Source organism: Triticum aestivum, chromosome 7A, assembly GCF_018294505.1.
Source record: "Triticum aestivum cultivar Chinese Spring chromosome 7A, IWGSC CS RefSeq v2.1, whole genome shotgun sequence".
NCBI classification, from domain to species: domain Eukaryota; kingdom Viridiplantae; phylum Streptophyta; class Magnoliopsida; order Poales; family Poaceae; genus Triticum; species Triticum aestivum.
Genome location: NC_057812.1, coordinates 582000179 through 582017520, shown reverse-complemented (window position 1 = coordinate 582017520; position 17342 = coordinate 582000179).

Here is a 17342-nt window from a genome sequence, read left to right as displayed (position 1 = left end):
GTGGTAATCCTACGACATAATCAACAAAGAAAAAGAGAAGGTCAGCACTTGGAGCCTACATTTAGGTTCCGGACCGCCTGCTCAGCAGCCGGCCGAGAACTCGGGGCTACACCCACTGGGTGCGCTGGCGCGCCCCCACAGAAGATTACAAAGATTTAAAGCAAAAAGCATAAGGGCCATACCCAGACGGCAGCTCGCGACGCCAAGAACTTCTTCGTGTAGTCCTGGAGGGCGTCGCCCTGGGCCTGAAGCAAGGAGCGGACATCCTGCAGAGCCTTGTTCAGGACACCCGTCCCACCCCCAGGCATCCACTCCTGCAGGACGACGCTAGTGGCTTCCGCTTCCAAGGCCGACGAGGTCGAGGCTCTGACTTCCTGAGGCCGCGGCGCTGAAGTCGTCCTCGTCACACACGGACACGTCGAAGTGTGGATGATGGGAGTCGCCCCCACCACTAGCTCGCCGCCGAATCGAGGCGCCGGCGGCACGTCGGGCAGACTGCCCAAAGCCTCAGCAGCCGGCGTCTGCTGGATCACCTCCGTCTCCGGGATGACGTCGTCGCCTCCCTCCCTCTCCATGACCAGCTAATCGTTGCTGGCTACTCCAGACGGCGCCAAGTCATCTGGCACCAACGGCATGGAGCTCAGTGGGATGACCAGCTGTGGAGCCTGGCCACCCGTGGCTCCCCCTGCTTGCGCCTAGGCGGACGCGTCCGCCTGGGCCTTGGTCGCCTCCTCCTCCTAGGCCTTGGCCACGGTTGTCGGTGTCAAAATCTATGGATCTCAGGTAGGGGGTCCCGAACTGTGGCTCTGAGGTTGATGGTAACAGGAGACAAGGGACACAATGTTTACCCAGGTTTGAGCCCTCTCTATGGAGGTAATACCCTACTTCCTGCTTGATTGATCTTGATGAATATTAGTATCACAAGGGTTGATCTACCATGAGATCATAATGGCTAAAACCCTAGAAGTCTAGCATATGTGATTATGATTGTCTCTATGGACTAAACCCTCCGGTTTATATACACACTGGAGGGGACTAGGGTTGTACAAAGTCGGTTACATAGAAAGGAATCTTCATATCCGAACGCCAAGCTTGCCATCCATGCCAAGGAGAGTCCCATCTGGACACGAGTGAGAGTCTTCGGTCTTGTATCTTCATAGCCCATCAGTCCGGCCCATGTCCAACAGGCCGGGCGCCCGAGGACCCCTTAGTCCGGGACTCCCGCAGTAGCCCCTGAACCAGGTTTCAATGACGAGGTGTACGGCGCGCAGATTGTCTTCGGCATTGCAAGGCGGGTTCCTCCTCCGAATACTCCGACACAGTCTTCGAACACAACGAACGTGTCCGGATCTACAAAACAAGTTCCACACACCACCATAGAGAGTATAATATTTCACGAGTCCAATCAGCAGACAACTTTTTGTAATGTGACATCACGTCCCTGTCCGGTTATTATTTCAAACCGTTTTTTCTTTTAACCTGTCGCTTCACATTTCAAGACACGGTTTATTGGCACGTCATGTCGAAGCAGAGATCGTTTCCCCTTATTACGGGATTCTCATCTATACGAGCGTGGGTATCCCAACCATTCTGTCGGTATGATTCCTTAGGAATAGGCAGGTTTTAAGGCCTAGGAGGAGACGTTCGATATTCATCGTCTTTATAAAGGGGTTACGACCCGACTTTCTTTTTTATGCTGACCCTTTCCTCAACCTCTTCGACCTCGAGTTCCAGCACCCAAGGTTCAACTTAACTGCTTCGAGCTACCCAGTCATGTCCGGGCCTAGTTCTCAAGGCCAGTGGGTGGCTTCCTCTGTCATAGAGGAGGATATTGCAAAGCTCCGGGCGGCATGGTACCTGACCGCGGAAATCACCCACAGGCTTCCTGCTCAAGTGAAGGTTATTCGTACTCCCAGATCTAGCGAGAGGGTCATATTCATATCCCACTTCCTCCGAGGGCTAGGGTTCGCTCTTCACCCCTTTGTTCGAGGGCTCATGTTCTATTATAGGCTAGATTTTCACGACCTAGCCCCAGACTCTTTTTGTCTCATGTTGGCGTTCATCGTCATGTGCGAGGCTTTTCTCCGTATTCCCCCACACTTCGGCTTATGGCTTAAGACCTTCAATGTGAAGCCGAAGGTGATCAAAGGGAAGCAAGCAGAGTGTGGTGGCCCCATGGTGAGGAAGCTCACCAATGCTCTTTGGTTAAAAGGATCCTTCACAGAATCTTCCAACTTATGGCGGCGGGAGTGGTTTTACATCACTGAACCCTGTGGTACCAAGTGGGCTGGACTGGGGATCAATCGATGAAGTGCAGACTCTACAGAGCCATATCCGGAGTCTCCTTGAGAAGGAAACTGATCTCATCGGCGTGATTCAAGTAATGTTAGTCCATCGGGTCCTCCCGTGCCAGTGACGGCCCCTCTGCATGTGGGAGTTCAATCTGGAAGGACCACGAACCCTTCAACACTTCTTCGGCACGATGCAGAAAGGAATGTGGAAGTTGTTTTTCGGGACACGAAAACAATGACCGGACACTACCGAGGACATCGGCCTTGACTACAACCATCCGGATACCTCGGTAAACACTCAACTTCCGAACACAACTTAATTAAATATCCAATGATAAGGCACTGAGAAAACCATCTTTTCCCAGGGCTGGACAAAGAAGGCGGAGCGAATTAGGTGTTCGGCCCCCCTTCCCGAAGGCTTAGCTAGTCCTGTGCTAACAAGGATGCTGGTCCCGGCACCATTCCAGGTGCTAGTGAAAAAGGACAACGAGGAGAGTAGGAAGGCCAAAAGCAGCCTCCATTCCAAAGGCACACCAAATATTGTGTCCGGGGGGGTTAAGGTTCCCTCTTCCGAAGATAAAAGAGAAAGAGAAGCTGACATCCTTTCTCCCCATGGTAAGAAAAGGGCCGCCTTTGAAGGTTGGGAGGTAAAGGCTCCTAAGCGAGGTAAGACACTCCTATCAGGCGGTTCGGGCTCGGAAGATGACGTTGTCGCACAGTTCCTCCATAAGGACAAGCCTTTAGCCGAATCGTAAGTGAACAAGGGTGTTTTAAACATATCCCCTTCCTTTTCCCGTTACAAGGATAACATTTAGAATACATGTTTTTGCAGTCCGGCACACAGTCTTCCTCACCAATCCTCTTCGGGGGATCTTCTTTGGAAATGATGGAAAGCGAAAAGCCTCCACAGGATTCCTCGCCCAATAGGGCGAACGACTTCGAGGTGTCGTCCCGGAGGAACTCTCCCGATTAACAAGTCATGCAGGGGGTAATGAAGACAACGCCCCAAGGTGAAACTTCGATCACCCAGGGTCCAGGAAGTACGATCCCTATGTGGGCCAACATTAAAGGCCCTGGACTATCCGGTTTATAGCCGGAGACGACTCTAGGGTCGGACAAACATATCCCTTCAATGGGAGTCCGTACTCCCACAGCTGCTTCCCGGGATCCGGAGGCGCCGGATACCTTGATGGACATGTTGCGATATCCGTCTGTCTCAGAGGAACATAGTACCTTAATGGGTACGGTGGTTGAGAGGATTATGTCCGCAAAAATCGGATTGAATGAAGCTTTCACGGGCCTGCTAAGAGGCTTCGAGGTATGTAATGTAATGTTTTTGATTGTGCTCTATACACAAAATCCACCTGTGTATGGATAGTAGCCCCTGAGACTCTGGTTGGCGTCCAAAGGAAGGCAATCAGAGGATCGAAAAAGATATGCCCAGGAAATAATCAAATTAATTCGAACACATGCTGTTACATCCACGACGACTGCCCATGCTCCAGAGTTTGCAGATCTGGAGCAGAAGCTTAATGTGGCGGATGATGACATCGTGCTTATTAACAGGCGTCTCGACGAGGCGCAAGGTATGTTTTGAGGCGGTCAGTGTATGTATGTATAATAATATGAGGACGAAGCTAATTATTATATACTGATAAGTGCATAACTGCAGATAGTGCTGCTGCGGTGGAGGCCTTTCGGGCTGAACTTGTCCAAGCCAAGGAGCAAGCCCGGATGAGTAATGTGGCTGCCGAGAAGGCAGCTGATGAGTTAAAAGACGAACAGGATGCTCGGCGCCAGTGCGAGGAGAGAATGTCTATCATGGCGCGCGAGCTAAAGGAAGCCACTGTCTGGTGTGAATTCCTCGAGAGGGATAACAAAGCCAAAACGGCCGATCTCGATAATGCCGTACAAGAGGTGAGGGAAGCACAATCCGAGTCTAGGGCGGTACGGGAGGAGATCCGACAAGCTAGGGAGATAGCGGCTGGTAAGCCTTTCGTATTACAGACTAAATTCGGCGATCCGAAGTATGCCCCACTTAATCGAATGTGGAGTTTGAGGGAGCCCTGGACTAAGGGGTCCTCGGGTGTCCGACCTATTAGACATGGGTCGGACTAATGGGCTGTGAAGATACAACGACCGAAGACTCTACCCGTGTCCGGATGGGACTCTCCTTGGCGTGGAAGGCAAGCTTGGCGACCAAATATGAAGATTCCTTTCTCTACAACTGACCTTATGTAACCCTAGATCCCTCCGGTGTCTATATAAACCGGAGGGTTAGGTCCGTAGAGAGATATCCCTCATAATCATAGTCAGACAGGCTAGACTTTAGGATTTTAGCCATTACGATCTTGTGGTAGGTCAACTCTTGTAATACTCATATTCATCAAGATCAATCAAGCAGGAAGTAGGGTATTACCTTGATAGAGAGGGCCCGAACCTGGGTAAACATTGTGTCCCCTATCTCCTGTTACCATAGACCTTAGACGCATAGTTCGGTACCCCCTACCCGAGATCCGCTGGTTTTAACACCGACATTGGTGCTTTCATTGAGAGTTCCGTTGTGACGTCGAAAGATAGATCGATGGCTCGCCTTGTTCTCAAGGACAATGTCACCTCTGGAGGAGCACCGGCACCAGGCCAAACCCTCCGGCTGGGCGGCTTCATCATGACCGCCTGTTTGGCCGTTAAGCCGATGATGACTTCTCGGGTCATCGAAAATCCCCTCCATGTTGACTCCAAATACTCCAAGCAGATGGATCCGGCGGAGCTATCGTCTTTAAAGGAGCTCCTAGATCGCATCGCTGCCCTGGGGTTCGCCACAGACTATGATCGGATTGGGCTTAAACCCGACCAGAGAGAAATTAAAACTCCAGCGATCACCCATCAAATAGCGGTAGTAGAGGCACTACAAGAAATATGTCAACTAGTGACCTTCTATCAATGACCCTGGAAGAATTGGTCATAGATCTATGACCATTTCAGACCAATTGGTCAAAAGCTGTTAGGGGGGCTCCAAACCCTAAACCATTGCGACCATTTTGGTCAGAAAGGTCGTAATTTCCTTACATGAAATGGTCATAAAGCAAACAGTGCTGGTCCGCTGCCTTATTTCTAGTTGTTAACGACCAATATAGATGGTCTTAGCCTTGTAGATTGTGGTGGGTTGTGATGACTAGGCGCCATCTCATCAGTTTTGCCTATGTGTCATGTCCATGTGTCAATTTTTACCCTAGGTTGTGAAGCAACCTGTATTTATGTTATTCCAAAAATTCCCAAAAAATTCTCATAAATTGTTTGGATCATATCTTCATCAAATATGTCAAAAACCTTCCTTGCCTAGTTCAAAAATAACTCAACAATATTCATTTTCCTATTCTATTCAGAGCAGCACTTTGTGAAGGAAGTACCACTTTGGCATGTCCAAATGGTATCCATTTTCTACAGTGCTTTTCTATGCCCAAATAACCATCCTCCACCAAATGCCAGCTCAATCCATTCATTGTTTTGAGCCGAGCTTCAACATTCGTATTTATGTCCAGTGTGGTAGTTTGCAAAGCAAGTACCACCTAGGCTCCTCCTTTTGAGCTAAAAATTTGTGAAGACGGTCTTCTTAGTAACTGATCATCCTCAGCCAAAACTCACGCCATTAGCCATGTACATTTCCTGTACCGCTAATCAAACACTTGGTTGCTAATTCATGTTTGAGCATCGATCGGTCTCCTCGTGAGAATCTTATGTTGTAATTTTCTTCCTAGCACCTACCTGGGGAGTGCACAACCCACTAGACATGCCTAGGCTGCCCCGAACACATGGCAACGCCACGGTCACGCGGTGACCATGCGGCAGGCATGCGAGCTTACACGCTCTAGAGTTGGGGGCCTCGGCCACCGCCCAAACCTCGACATATCGCCACCAAACCATTTATTTATGATCAAATATCTACTTATGTAACTATAAATGATTTTTGGAAAAAATAAATAGTAAACTATGAGGCAGCTGCAGTTCAAATTTGACCCGCTTCCTACTGAATCGGCGGGAATTTGTCTTTTTCACCAGAGGTGGATCAAAACTTTTTACGCCCAACCATTTTGTCAATTGTGCATTAAATATGTCCTAGTATTTTATAAAATTGATTTGGTCCAATTTTGCAACAATTATTTGGGAGGTCCTTCACAAAAAAACCTCCTTTTGGGCACTTGAAAAATGGAAAATGGTTTTTTTGTCTAAAGAAAAATGAAAACTTCCTTAGGAAATATTGTTTGCCATTCCAAGATGCACCCTTGTGCACAATATGAGATCATTTGAACAAACTATGCCATGAATGTGGCCATAGGATTGATCATTTGGCTTGAAAGCCATGAATCTTCACGCATGATAGCTCATTTCTGAGAACACTTTTTTTAAAAGAATTGCTGTATTACAAGTTTATTATTTTTCCTGGTAACTTGGTCATATATAATGACACAATGCGAATGTTTTCCAATTTTTTGATTTTTTTTTGAATTTTTTATGCCCGTTTCAAAATGCGGTCAAAACAGCGGGAATGACTGTTCCTAGCTAGTGGTTGAATCTTGGAATTTTTTTTGGTGTTTCTCTAATTAAATAGATACTTATGTACCTAGAAATGATTTTTGTAAAAACAAAGAGCAAACTACAACGCAGAGGTTTTTCAATATGCACCCGTGTGCACAATATGAGATCATTTGAACAAACTATGCCATGAATGTTAAGGTAGATTATTTTTTGAAACATAATTTGTCTTTTTGACGAGAGGTGGATCGAAAGCATTTTACATGTGAAGATTTGGTCCACTGTACATAAAATGCACTCTTATAGTTTTGAAAAATGGTGTGGTGCCATTTTCAAACAAATGTTTGGTAGATACTTCACAAAAAAAGAATTTTGTCACTCCGAAAATAGAAAATGTTTTTTTCCTAGAACTCATTTCTCAAAACACTTTTTAAAGATATTTGTCTTATTCAAATTTCAAGTTTGTTAGTTTCCCTAAAAACTATGTCACATTTGGTAACACAATGAGAATGTTTTTTTTTGAATTTCTCATATCAGAAAACTGTTTATATGATTCAACACCTTTTTTTTGAAACAACATGATTCAACACCTTATTTTTAGTCGATTACGACCAATTTAGAAGGTCATAACGTGTACTGAATTCTGATTGGTCCATTGGCATGTCACGCGGATCGTGCCTCAAACGCCGTCGGATGCTCCCGGATCCGACGGCAGCCCTTTCTCCCTCACCCCCCTCTTTGTCTCAAAAAAAGAAAAGAAAAAGAAAAGTCCCTCACCCTCTCACCCCACGAACCCTAGCGCTCCAGATCCGCACCCCGCCGCTCTCACCCTCGTCTCCCACATCGCCGCCGCCACCCACGCCGATCCCATCCCTCCCCTTGTCTCCCTCCCAAACCTTGCCGCCGGCGGCCTCTCCCCTCCTCTTCGCTCCCCCACCTCAGGCGGAGCCCCCCACCTATCCATCTCTCTCCAGCGACCCCTCTCTCTCCCCCGTCACTCATCTTCACTGCTAGGGTTTGCGGTGACTTTTCCCCACGCTTGCCACGGCTCTCCGGCAACCAGGACACAATGGCGTCGATGGGATCCGACAGGCACGTTGCTCCGACGATCCGGCGACTCAAGTGAGTCCCTCCAGGCCTCCTCGTCGCATCCCTCCCTCTCTTCCTCACCATGTTCCCTCTCCCTCGCAGATCCATCATCGCTCGAGGAATGGAACACCATGGACGGGATGGCCACTTCCTCCCCTGCTCCGACGCCCTGGAGGCCGCCTTCTCGCTGCAGCGTCTCCTCGCTGCCGAGTCTCTTTGTGGTGGTCTAGTGGCTGTGATCTCGACCTGCCCCAATGGATTGTCCGGCGTTGGCATACACAGCGGAGGTGCTGCTGTTCCACTACGCCAACCCCATCTTCCATCCCGCTGTCGCCCCACTAGCAAGCTGCAAGGTGAGGCCGTCTGGGATTCTGTTGTGTGCATTTGTGCTCGAATTGTGTGCATTTGTGCACACTTGTTCATTTAGCTGATCTGGGATTATGTAAGGAAGATCATCACAATTATAGTTGTAGTTTCTTTGGTTGGAGCATTGAATAGATTTGTACCAAGTTGGGATGTTGGGATAGTTGGATTCCCATTGTCTCTTGTAGCACCGAATGCTAGTATGTGTTTTACTAAAGTCATCAGATAGTTAACTCACTGTGAGATGTCCACTCTTGTTTTGTTAACAAACATGAATTGTTAAGTCATCTATTCCTGGTTGTTGCTTTTGTTCAATATATATGTGTGCTTTCTGTTCTTTTGCAATGTCCACAAACTATTCTGTTTTGTTAATTATATGTTCGATGAGCAACCAGAGCTTATAGTGCTGATTCTGATGATCATGTATGTTCGCAGGGATATGAAAGAGAGGTTGCAAAGGCTGCAACCGAGGAACATAAGAAGAAGCCAGTGGTACTGCACCCAGACCTCTGCTCCTGCTTGGAATCTTTGCGGCGCGTGTGATCTGACTGGGTTGGGTTGGCGTCTGGTTGCAGGACAAGGTGGTGAATTCGCTGTTCGAGAAGAGGCCGAAGCAGTTCGGCATCGGTGGCGAGCTACCGCCCAAGAAGGACCTCCACCGGTTCGTCAAGTGGCCCAAGGTCGTGTGGATTTAGGTCGTATGATTCTAGCACTGTGTACTAGTAGAAATTTAATCTAATGATTATGGGACATGATCTCTTTTCTTTATGCTGTGTTAATAGGATACCGTAAACGTAGGCCGCCGACAAACATATCATAGTCTCAGTCAGTTCATTTTCTCTGCGGGGAATGAATTCTTAGATCCCGCAAGTTTAGCAAATAGACACCGTACTCATTTTTCTGTGTAAACATAGTTAGCACCTCTGTTTTGGAAGTAGTTCCTTACTTACCTCCGTTTTTGAAGTAGTTCCTTACCTATGTGTAAACTGATTTTCGTTCACCTAAAAAACTGCACTACCTGACTGTTTTGGGCAGCGAGCTTCTAACTAAAAAATGAGTTTGTTATGCTCATAATTTCAAGTTGGCCTCTACATATGAGTTGTAAAGCATGTTCTAAGGTTTCCATAGAGTACTTATTTGCTTCATTTGGATGTACGGTTTGAGAGCAGCCATCTATTTAGTTTGTTGTCCAGAAATATATTACAGTTTGTAAAAGCAACCAATTCATGATAAGACTTGGTGAGGCTGATGCACATAGCTACTTTCAGTACCTTGTTAACAGTGTTGAGGACAAGTTAAATCCTGTATTGGGGTCCTGTTCTTGTAAACATTATGTAAAGCTAAAATTCTTCTGTGTCTTGCTTCCTGTGTCTTGCTCATTTAATATAAACATTATGTAGAGCTCTGTTTCTTCTTTTTGTGCTTCCTGTATGTATGTATGTATGTATGTATGTGTCTGACGATGAAGTTGGTTTCTTCAGAATTGATTGACTCTGACAAAGTTGTTCTGAACATTTCTTGAAACAGGGCGAGGCCGGTGATGTCTGTGCGGTGATGTCCCTGGGGTGGCGCCATTGTGCCCGATGCTTGCCCTGGTCACCACGGTGGTGCTTCGACGGCTTCCAGACCCACTCCTGGATGTGGTGATGGTCACACCACAGCCGTGGTGTAGCTGAGGCTCTGCTACGGCTAGAATGTCCCTCTGGTGAGCTCCTCCCCATTCCTTCTTCTCTGATGTAGCTCCTGCATGGCCTTGGCCATGATTTGGGTTGGATGTGGGGCTGTACTAGTTGCTGCTAGATGCTGTAACCAAGCATCAACTCCTACTGGAGCTCTCTCATGATAAATTCATGTAGTTCTAGGGTCTGTCAGTAGCTGCCCATGTGTACTTGCTTTACATATGTGCCCCTGTGATGCTCTCGTGATATGGAGTGGCTAATATCAAAATCATGGTGGTGTTGATGCTTATCTTGCGTGTCTTTGGTGGTGGTGGTGTTGACAGCAGTTACACACCTAGCTTGTAACTAATATCATTACTGCTAATTTACCTCAAGTTAATCTGAACATGGTTGAAATGAGCGCTGCTAATTTTGATGTCTAAAATCAATTTTTACCCCAAGTCCTTAAGTAACTATTTTCATTACATCAAAGTTAGCTGAGAATATTGACTAGAATATTTTATATATGACATCATGCATGTACACATACGGTTGAGAAACAACCTGGAGTTAGAGAACTTCAAGGACAAGATCAATGAGGTGACCGGCGTTATGGTGGCTGTGTACGGCGGCGACCACAAGTTCTTCGGTGAGCTGGCAGTATCCATATTGTGTGATATATGATGCTGCTCCGTTGTGCATCTCTCTTTTCTTGTGTGTTGCATCATTGTTGCTTGATAGAGTAAATGATTTCAGTTTTGGTTGTGTCCAATCTTTACTATGTACCATGCTTAGTGTTTACTAAACTGAGGCATTGGGCATTGGAATTTAGGCATTTATGTATAATTTTAGTTTTGGATGTGTCCAATGCAAACATTGATGTCAGCTGTCAAGTTGATTTTAAAATGTCTCGTTAACTTCATTATTCTATTATTTATTGTTAAATATGTTGTTAGATTTACTGCTATTTTGTTCCTAAAAATTTTGTTCTGTAACATGCAGAGGCTGGGCTTTCATGTTTCCTCGTGAGCATCAGGACAAAAAAGTCGGAGGAAGCATAGTTCTAACATTGCTGTCAAGTGTCAAGTTTTGCATTAATGAAGCCCTTTATGCTGCTCCTATTTGTATGTGTGTATGATGTAGCAGAACCTGGCTCATGTGATTGTACACTTGTGGAGCTTGTTATATGATTGTAAACTTGATGCTGATCACATTGTATGTGTGTTATATGATGTAGCACTTTGATGGTTAATAATATTTGAAGTATTTCGTGTGTTTTCTGTGTGCCAATTTAAATACCAGGTATTTATTTGCATGAAATAAAAAAATGAAGAATATTGCCCTGATGGCTAGGACCTAGTACTAGAACATGACTAGTGAACCCAATTTAGAAAAAAAGAAAAAAATTGAAATTGTTGAGACAAAAAGGCCATGGCCCAAAAATAAAAAGGCTGCAATGTTGGGCTTGGTCCATTTAGCTGACAAAAAATTCATAGGAAAAAATATATAAATGGGCTGAATTAATGGGCTCGGCCCATGTAAAACACCGAATTGGACCGGGCTGATTCTTGTGCCACATCAGATTGCCACGTTGGATGCCTACATGGCCTGGGGAGGCTGCTAGTGACCAAAACAAAACTGTAGGCATATTTTGGTCGTAAACGTCTATGACCTTCTCACAGAGAAGGTCGTTAATTTCAGTTTACGACCGCCAACTTTTGACCTTCTATTTTTGGTCACAAAAAGGTCACAAATGAAAAACAATGACCTTTCAGTGACCAATAGTCAAGGTCACAAGTTGACATATTTCTTGTAGTGAGGATCAAGACGACAAATCTTCCTCTATATTGAGGACGAACTACGTTCGAATCTCCGAGCTTGAAGAGCCGGACACCTACCTTTAGAAAGAGATGCCTTGTCCTCCGAATATAGAATCGGACGACAAGCCGAAAAATCAGTTGACACCCTGGAGCCCGAACTACTAAGTTCGGAAGTTCTTCAAACTCTGGATCCTAAATTGGGTCAGGGTTCGGTTTTCAAGCCACCCACCCACCCAGATATAAGCACTCTCATGGGTATCCGACAACAGTCTCAGGAAACGATCCACCACTTCTGGGCCAGACTCCTCCTTGTCAAAGATAAGATTAAAGATTGCCGCGACGGAGACACGATCTCAGCGTTCTGCAACAATTGCATGGATGAAGGAATCCTCAACGCCATCAACCGCCATCGCATATCACGCTTCACAGACATGGAAACCACAGTACACAAGTACTGCACAATGGAAAGCGCCTGGAAAACTCAGGCAGCTCGCTGGGAACCACCGGTTTCCACCCAACCCCTCGTTCAGGCGAAAAGGATGCACCCTCGTGGCATGCTCGACCCAATGGTAAAGAAATATAAGCCCATTACAGGACACGGAACGGTTCTGGAGGGATGCTCGATGGACCATGCAAATTACACGCAACATCGGATACTATATCAACCCACAGCCTTAGAGCATGTTGGATACTCTGGCAGGTGGCCAAGAGCGGTGAGGATATCCTCACCAAAAATACCCCAGAGCAATATCCCCCAGAAGACGACGACCTCAGAGTATTGACAGTCTTTGAGACTTTCCCTACAAACAATAAGCGCAAAAGGGCACTCCGCGACCTCGCCGAAGTCTGCCAAATCGCAGCAACAAACCCTTGGAACGACGCGGCCATAACTTTCAATGCCGATGACAAACCAAAACTCAGGACAGTCCGGGCACAGTCGCCTTGGTCCTCAGTCCGATCGTGGATGGCTTTTGGCTCACCAAGGTTCTCATGGACGGCGGCAGCGAACTAAACCTCATTTACGAGGATACACTCAGTAAAATGGAAATAGACAGGAGCCGCATCAAGTAAAGTAGCATGACCTTTCGAGGAATTATTCCTAGTCGGGAGGCGCGATGCGCAGGAAAAATCACGCTCGACGTGGTATTCGGCACACCGGAGAACTATCAGACCGAAGAATTAACCTTCCAAGTGGCCCCTTTCAATAGTGGATATCACACCCTATTAGGGCGAGATGCATTTACACGCTTCCAAGCCATACCTCACTATGGGTATATGAAGCTCAAGATGCCCAGGCCCAACGGCATAATCACTCTCGCCATTGATCCGGACATAGCACTTCGTGCCAAAAATAAAACCACATCCCTGGCCCTTGAGGCATTATCTGAAGCCCTCGCGGCCGAAGAATTAACCGCATTACGCTCTGTGGTGGATAGGGACTATTTAATCCTGGACAAACGACCCAAATCCACCTCCTTCAAACCAGCAGGAGAAATAGTCAAATTCCATGTCCATCCAACGGACCCCAAGAAGACAGAATCTATCGAGGCACAACTAGACCCAACGGTCGACACCGTGCTACGAGAGTTTCTGCGCAAGAACTGGGGATATATTCGCCCGGCACCCTTCTGATATGCCAGGAATCCCATGCAGATTGGCCGAACACAGCCTCAATATATTGAAGGGATATAAACCAGTCAAGCAAACACTATGGCACTTTTCCGAACCCAAACGTCAAGCTATGGAGGAGGAGCTAGCCAAGCTAATCGAGGCCGGATTCATTAGAGAAATAAAACACCCAGATTGGCTAGCAAATTTGGTGATGGTGGCAAAGAAGGATACATCCTGGCGCATGTGCGTCGATTTCAAAGACCTCAATAAGGCTTGCCCTAAGGATCCCTTCCCCCTCCCCCGCATCGACCATATCATTGATGCCACCGCAGGACACGACTCACTGTGCTTCCTCGACGCATATTCCAGATACCATCAAATCAAAATGAAAGAGTCCGATCAAGCCGCAACGACATTCATTACCCCATATGGGCCATTCTGCTTCAACACCATGCCCTTCAGGCTCAAAAACACCAGGGCCACCTACCAACGCATGATTCAAACATGCCTGGAGAAACTGATCGACATGACAGTTGAAGCATATGTGGACGACATCATCATTAAAACTAGGCACGTCGATTCACTAATAGACGATTTACGTCTCACATTCGACAACCTCTGTGCATATGACATCAAGCTCAATCCGGAAAAGTGTGTTTTTGGCGTCCCTTCTGGAAAGCTACTTTGCTTCATCGTTTCCATTACAGGAATTGAAGCAAATCCAGCCAAAATCCGAGCTTTGTCCCAATTGGCTACACCAACAGACCTTAAACAGGTCCAAAAACTCGCCGGATGGGTGGCAGCTTTATGCTGCTTTATCTCTAGATTGGGAGAAAAGGCATTGCCACTGTATCGCCTCCTCCAGCACGCCGATCAATTTGAGTGGATGGATGCAGCAACGGCCGGATTGGAAGAAATAAATGCCCTTCTTGCGAGCAACCCAATCCTGGCCGCGCCGAACATTGGCGAACCCATGTTACTATACATATCAGCAACACACCATGTGGTGAGCGTCGTGCTTGTCGTTGAGCGAGAGCAGGACGGACACAAATTCCCGCTTCAGAAGCCGGTATACTACGTATCCACTGTCCTCACACCATGCAAATCCCGGTACCCTCATTACTAAAAGATAGCATACGCGGTCTTCATGGCATCCCAGAAGCTACGACACTACTTCCAAGAATGTTCGATCACGGTGGCTTCTAATGTACCACTCAATGACATAATAAACAACCACGATGCTACGGGCCGGATTGCCAAATGGGCCATTGAGCTCCTTCCATTCGAAATAACATACAAACCACGTCGAGCCATTAAATCCCAAGTACTAGCGGACTTTGTCGCCGAAAGGACAGAGGCTGAACTCCCTAAAGAGTACGGCACATATTCCAACTGGGTCATGCACTTCGATGGCTCCAAAATGCTGGCAGGCTTAGGGGCGGTAGTTGGCTTAACATCCCCCACTGGAGATATAGTTCAGTGCATACTCCAATTATTATACAGAGACTCCAACAATGCAGCCGAATACGAGGACTTATTGCATGGTCTTCGGATGGCTGTCTCCATGGGCATACAACGCCTGGAAGTGCGCGGGGACTCGAACCTCGCGATATCTCAAATAAATGGAGATTTTGATGCCAAGGATCCGAACATGGCGGCCTATCAAAACACTGTTCTCAAAATGTTGGCTCGGTTCGAGGGCTCGAGTTTCACCATGTGGCTCGAGAAAGCAATCAAGCGGCGGATGTCCTTGCTTGCATCAGCACCAAGTGCGACCCTGTCCCACCTAACATATTCTTGGAAAGGCTTTTCAAGCCATCCGTGGTGTGGCAAGGGGAGAGCGGCAAAGTCAGTCCGTATCCGACCACAAACCCAGATTCTGAACAAACCGACATCATCAGAGGCTTAGCCACTGAAATAACACTGTCGGCCAATCTTATCATGGCAGTCATTGCCCCAGAATGAACCATTCTTGGCCTACCTCAACAGGCGAGATCTCCTTGAGGATCAGAACGAGGCTCGCTGCATTGTTCAGCGTTTGAAAGACTATAAAGTCCACGAAGGAGAACTCTACAAGAAAAGCGCTACCGGAGTACTCAAAAGATGCATCTCCGAGGAAGAGGGGCGGCAGATCTTGGCTGAGATTCATGCCGGTCGTGGTGGTCACCATGCTGCAGCTCGGGCCCTTGTAAGCAAGGCCTTCCGTACAGGATTCTACTGGCTGATAGCCCACACAGATGCACAAGACCTTGTCCAACATTGCGTCGGATGCCAACTTTTCGCCAACCAAAGCCATATGCCACTGACTGCTCTACAAACAATCCCCATCACCTGGCCTTTCTCGATCTGGGGGCTTGACCTTGTTGCACCCCTTAAATGAGGTAGCCATCAGAAAAAATATTTGCTAGTCATGGTAGATAAGTTCACTAAGTGGATAGAGGCCAAACCAGTCACAACGGTCGAAGCTGGACCGGTGATAGATTTTATATCAGGCGTGGTACACCGTTATGGTGTCCCACACAGCATCATCACCGATAATGGCTCTAATTTTACAGCCGATGAGGTGAAAGCCTAGTGTGCTAATCTAGGCATTAAGCTCCACTACGCCTCTGTCTATCATCCGCAAACAAACGGTCAAGTCGAACAAGCCAATGGTCTTGTTATGAGTGACATCATACCCAGGCTAGTGCGGTCTTTGAAAGAATCAGACAAGCACTGGGTTGAGGAGCTCGACTCCGTACTCTGGGGGCTGCAGACCACGCCCAATCGCACTACCGGATATACACCTTTCTTCATGGTGTGCGGCGCAGAGGCTGTGTTACCCTACGACATTATTCATGATTCACCTCAAGTGCGCATGTACGAAGAGAGAGAGAGAGAGAGAGGCCGAGCTTGATTGAAAGGACAACTTAGATGCCCTGGAGGAGGAGCGCGACGTCGCAAAAGCCTATTCCGCATTTTATCAACAGCAGGCTCGCAGATATCAAAGCAGAGAAGTGCGGGCCAAGACTTACAATGTTGGCGAACTCGTTCTACGCTTGCCGGAGAAGAAAAAGGACAAACTCAAGCCCAAATGGGAGGGTCCCTTTCATCATTGACGAAGTTCTCACTGGAGGAGCGTACCGCCTGCGCGATGCATCAGATAACCGCCTTGAACCAAACCCATGGAATGCGGCCAGACTCCAGGGATTCTACGCCTAGCGCCGACCCTTCGTTTGCTTCCTCCTCCCTATTGTTTACGTTATTTTTTATCCTCTCTATTCGCCCTCTTTTTTTAGCCTAAAAGCTTTCATGCGGCTAAACCGTACACCTAAGACGCACACATTCTCAAATGTCCACGTCCATTATACCTGGGGGCTTCTTGCACAGAAGCTTATTATCGTTATTTTCTGAGCATAAGGCTCATCACATATGTATTTTTTCCTCATATGTACCTTTTCTTCGCCCTTATATGCGTCGATATGACTTAAGTTTTGGCAAAGCTGGGTTGCCTGGCTCCTGTGCTTATGCCCTACATTCCCGTTAGTTCGGCTAGGGCATAAAGGGAGCACCTCTACAATTGTTACTGTTGGGTCATCCAGATGTGTACCTCAGACTGGGTGAAGCCGAAAGCTAGCGTTCTTAAGGGAATATTCGGTCGGCGGACTAAAGATGTTTTATATTCATTCCACTATGAACCCCCAGATGATTACCTATACTGTGATGTTCTCAATCACAATTCGGACATGGATATTAACGCATGCACACCCAGGGAAAGGAACCCTTAATGGAAATATTCTCTCTGGAAGATGTTTCTTACAATCACAATGTAATATAACATAGCTAGCCAGATACAACTTGTCTGTTCAAGCAACTATGATCCCTATGCTTGGTTTCCATGCATACCCTGGTCTATTTTTACCGCTCGAGTATTCAGAAACACTCAGCACCTTCGGGTCCAGAGGTCGAAGAGAAAAGGTCGGCCATGAAAATCGTTT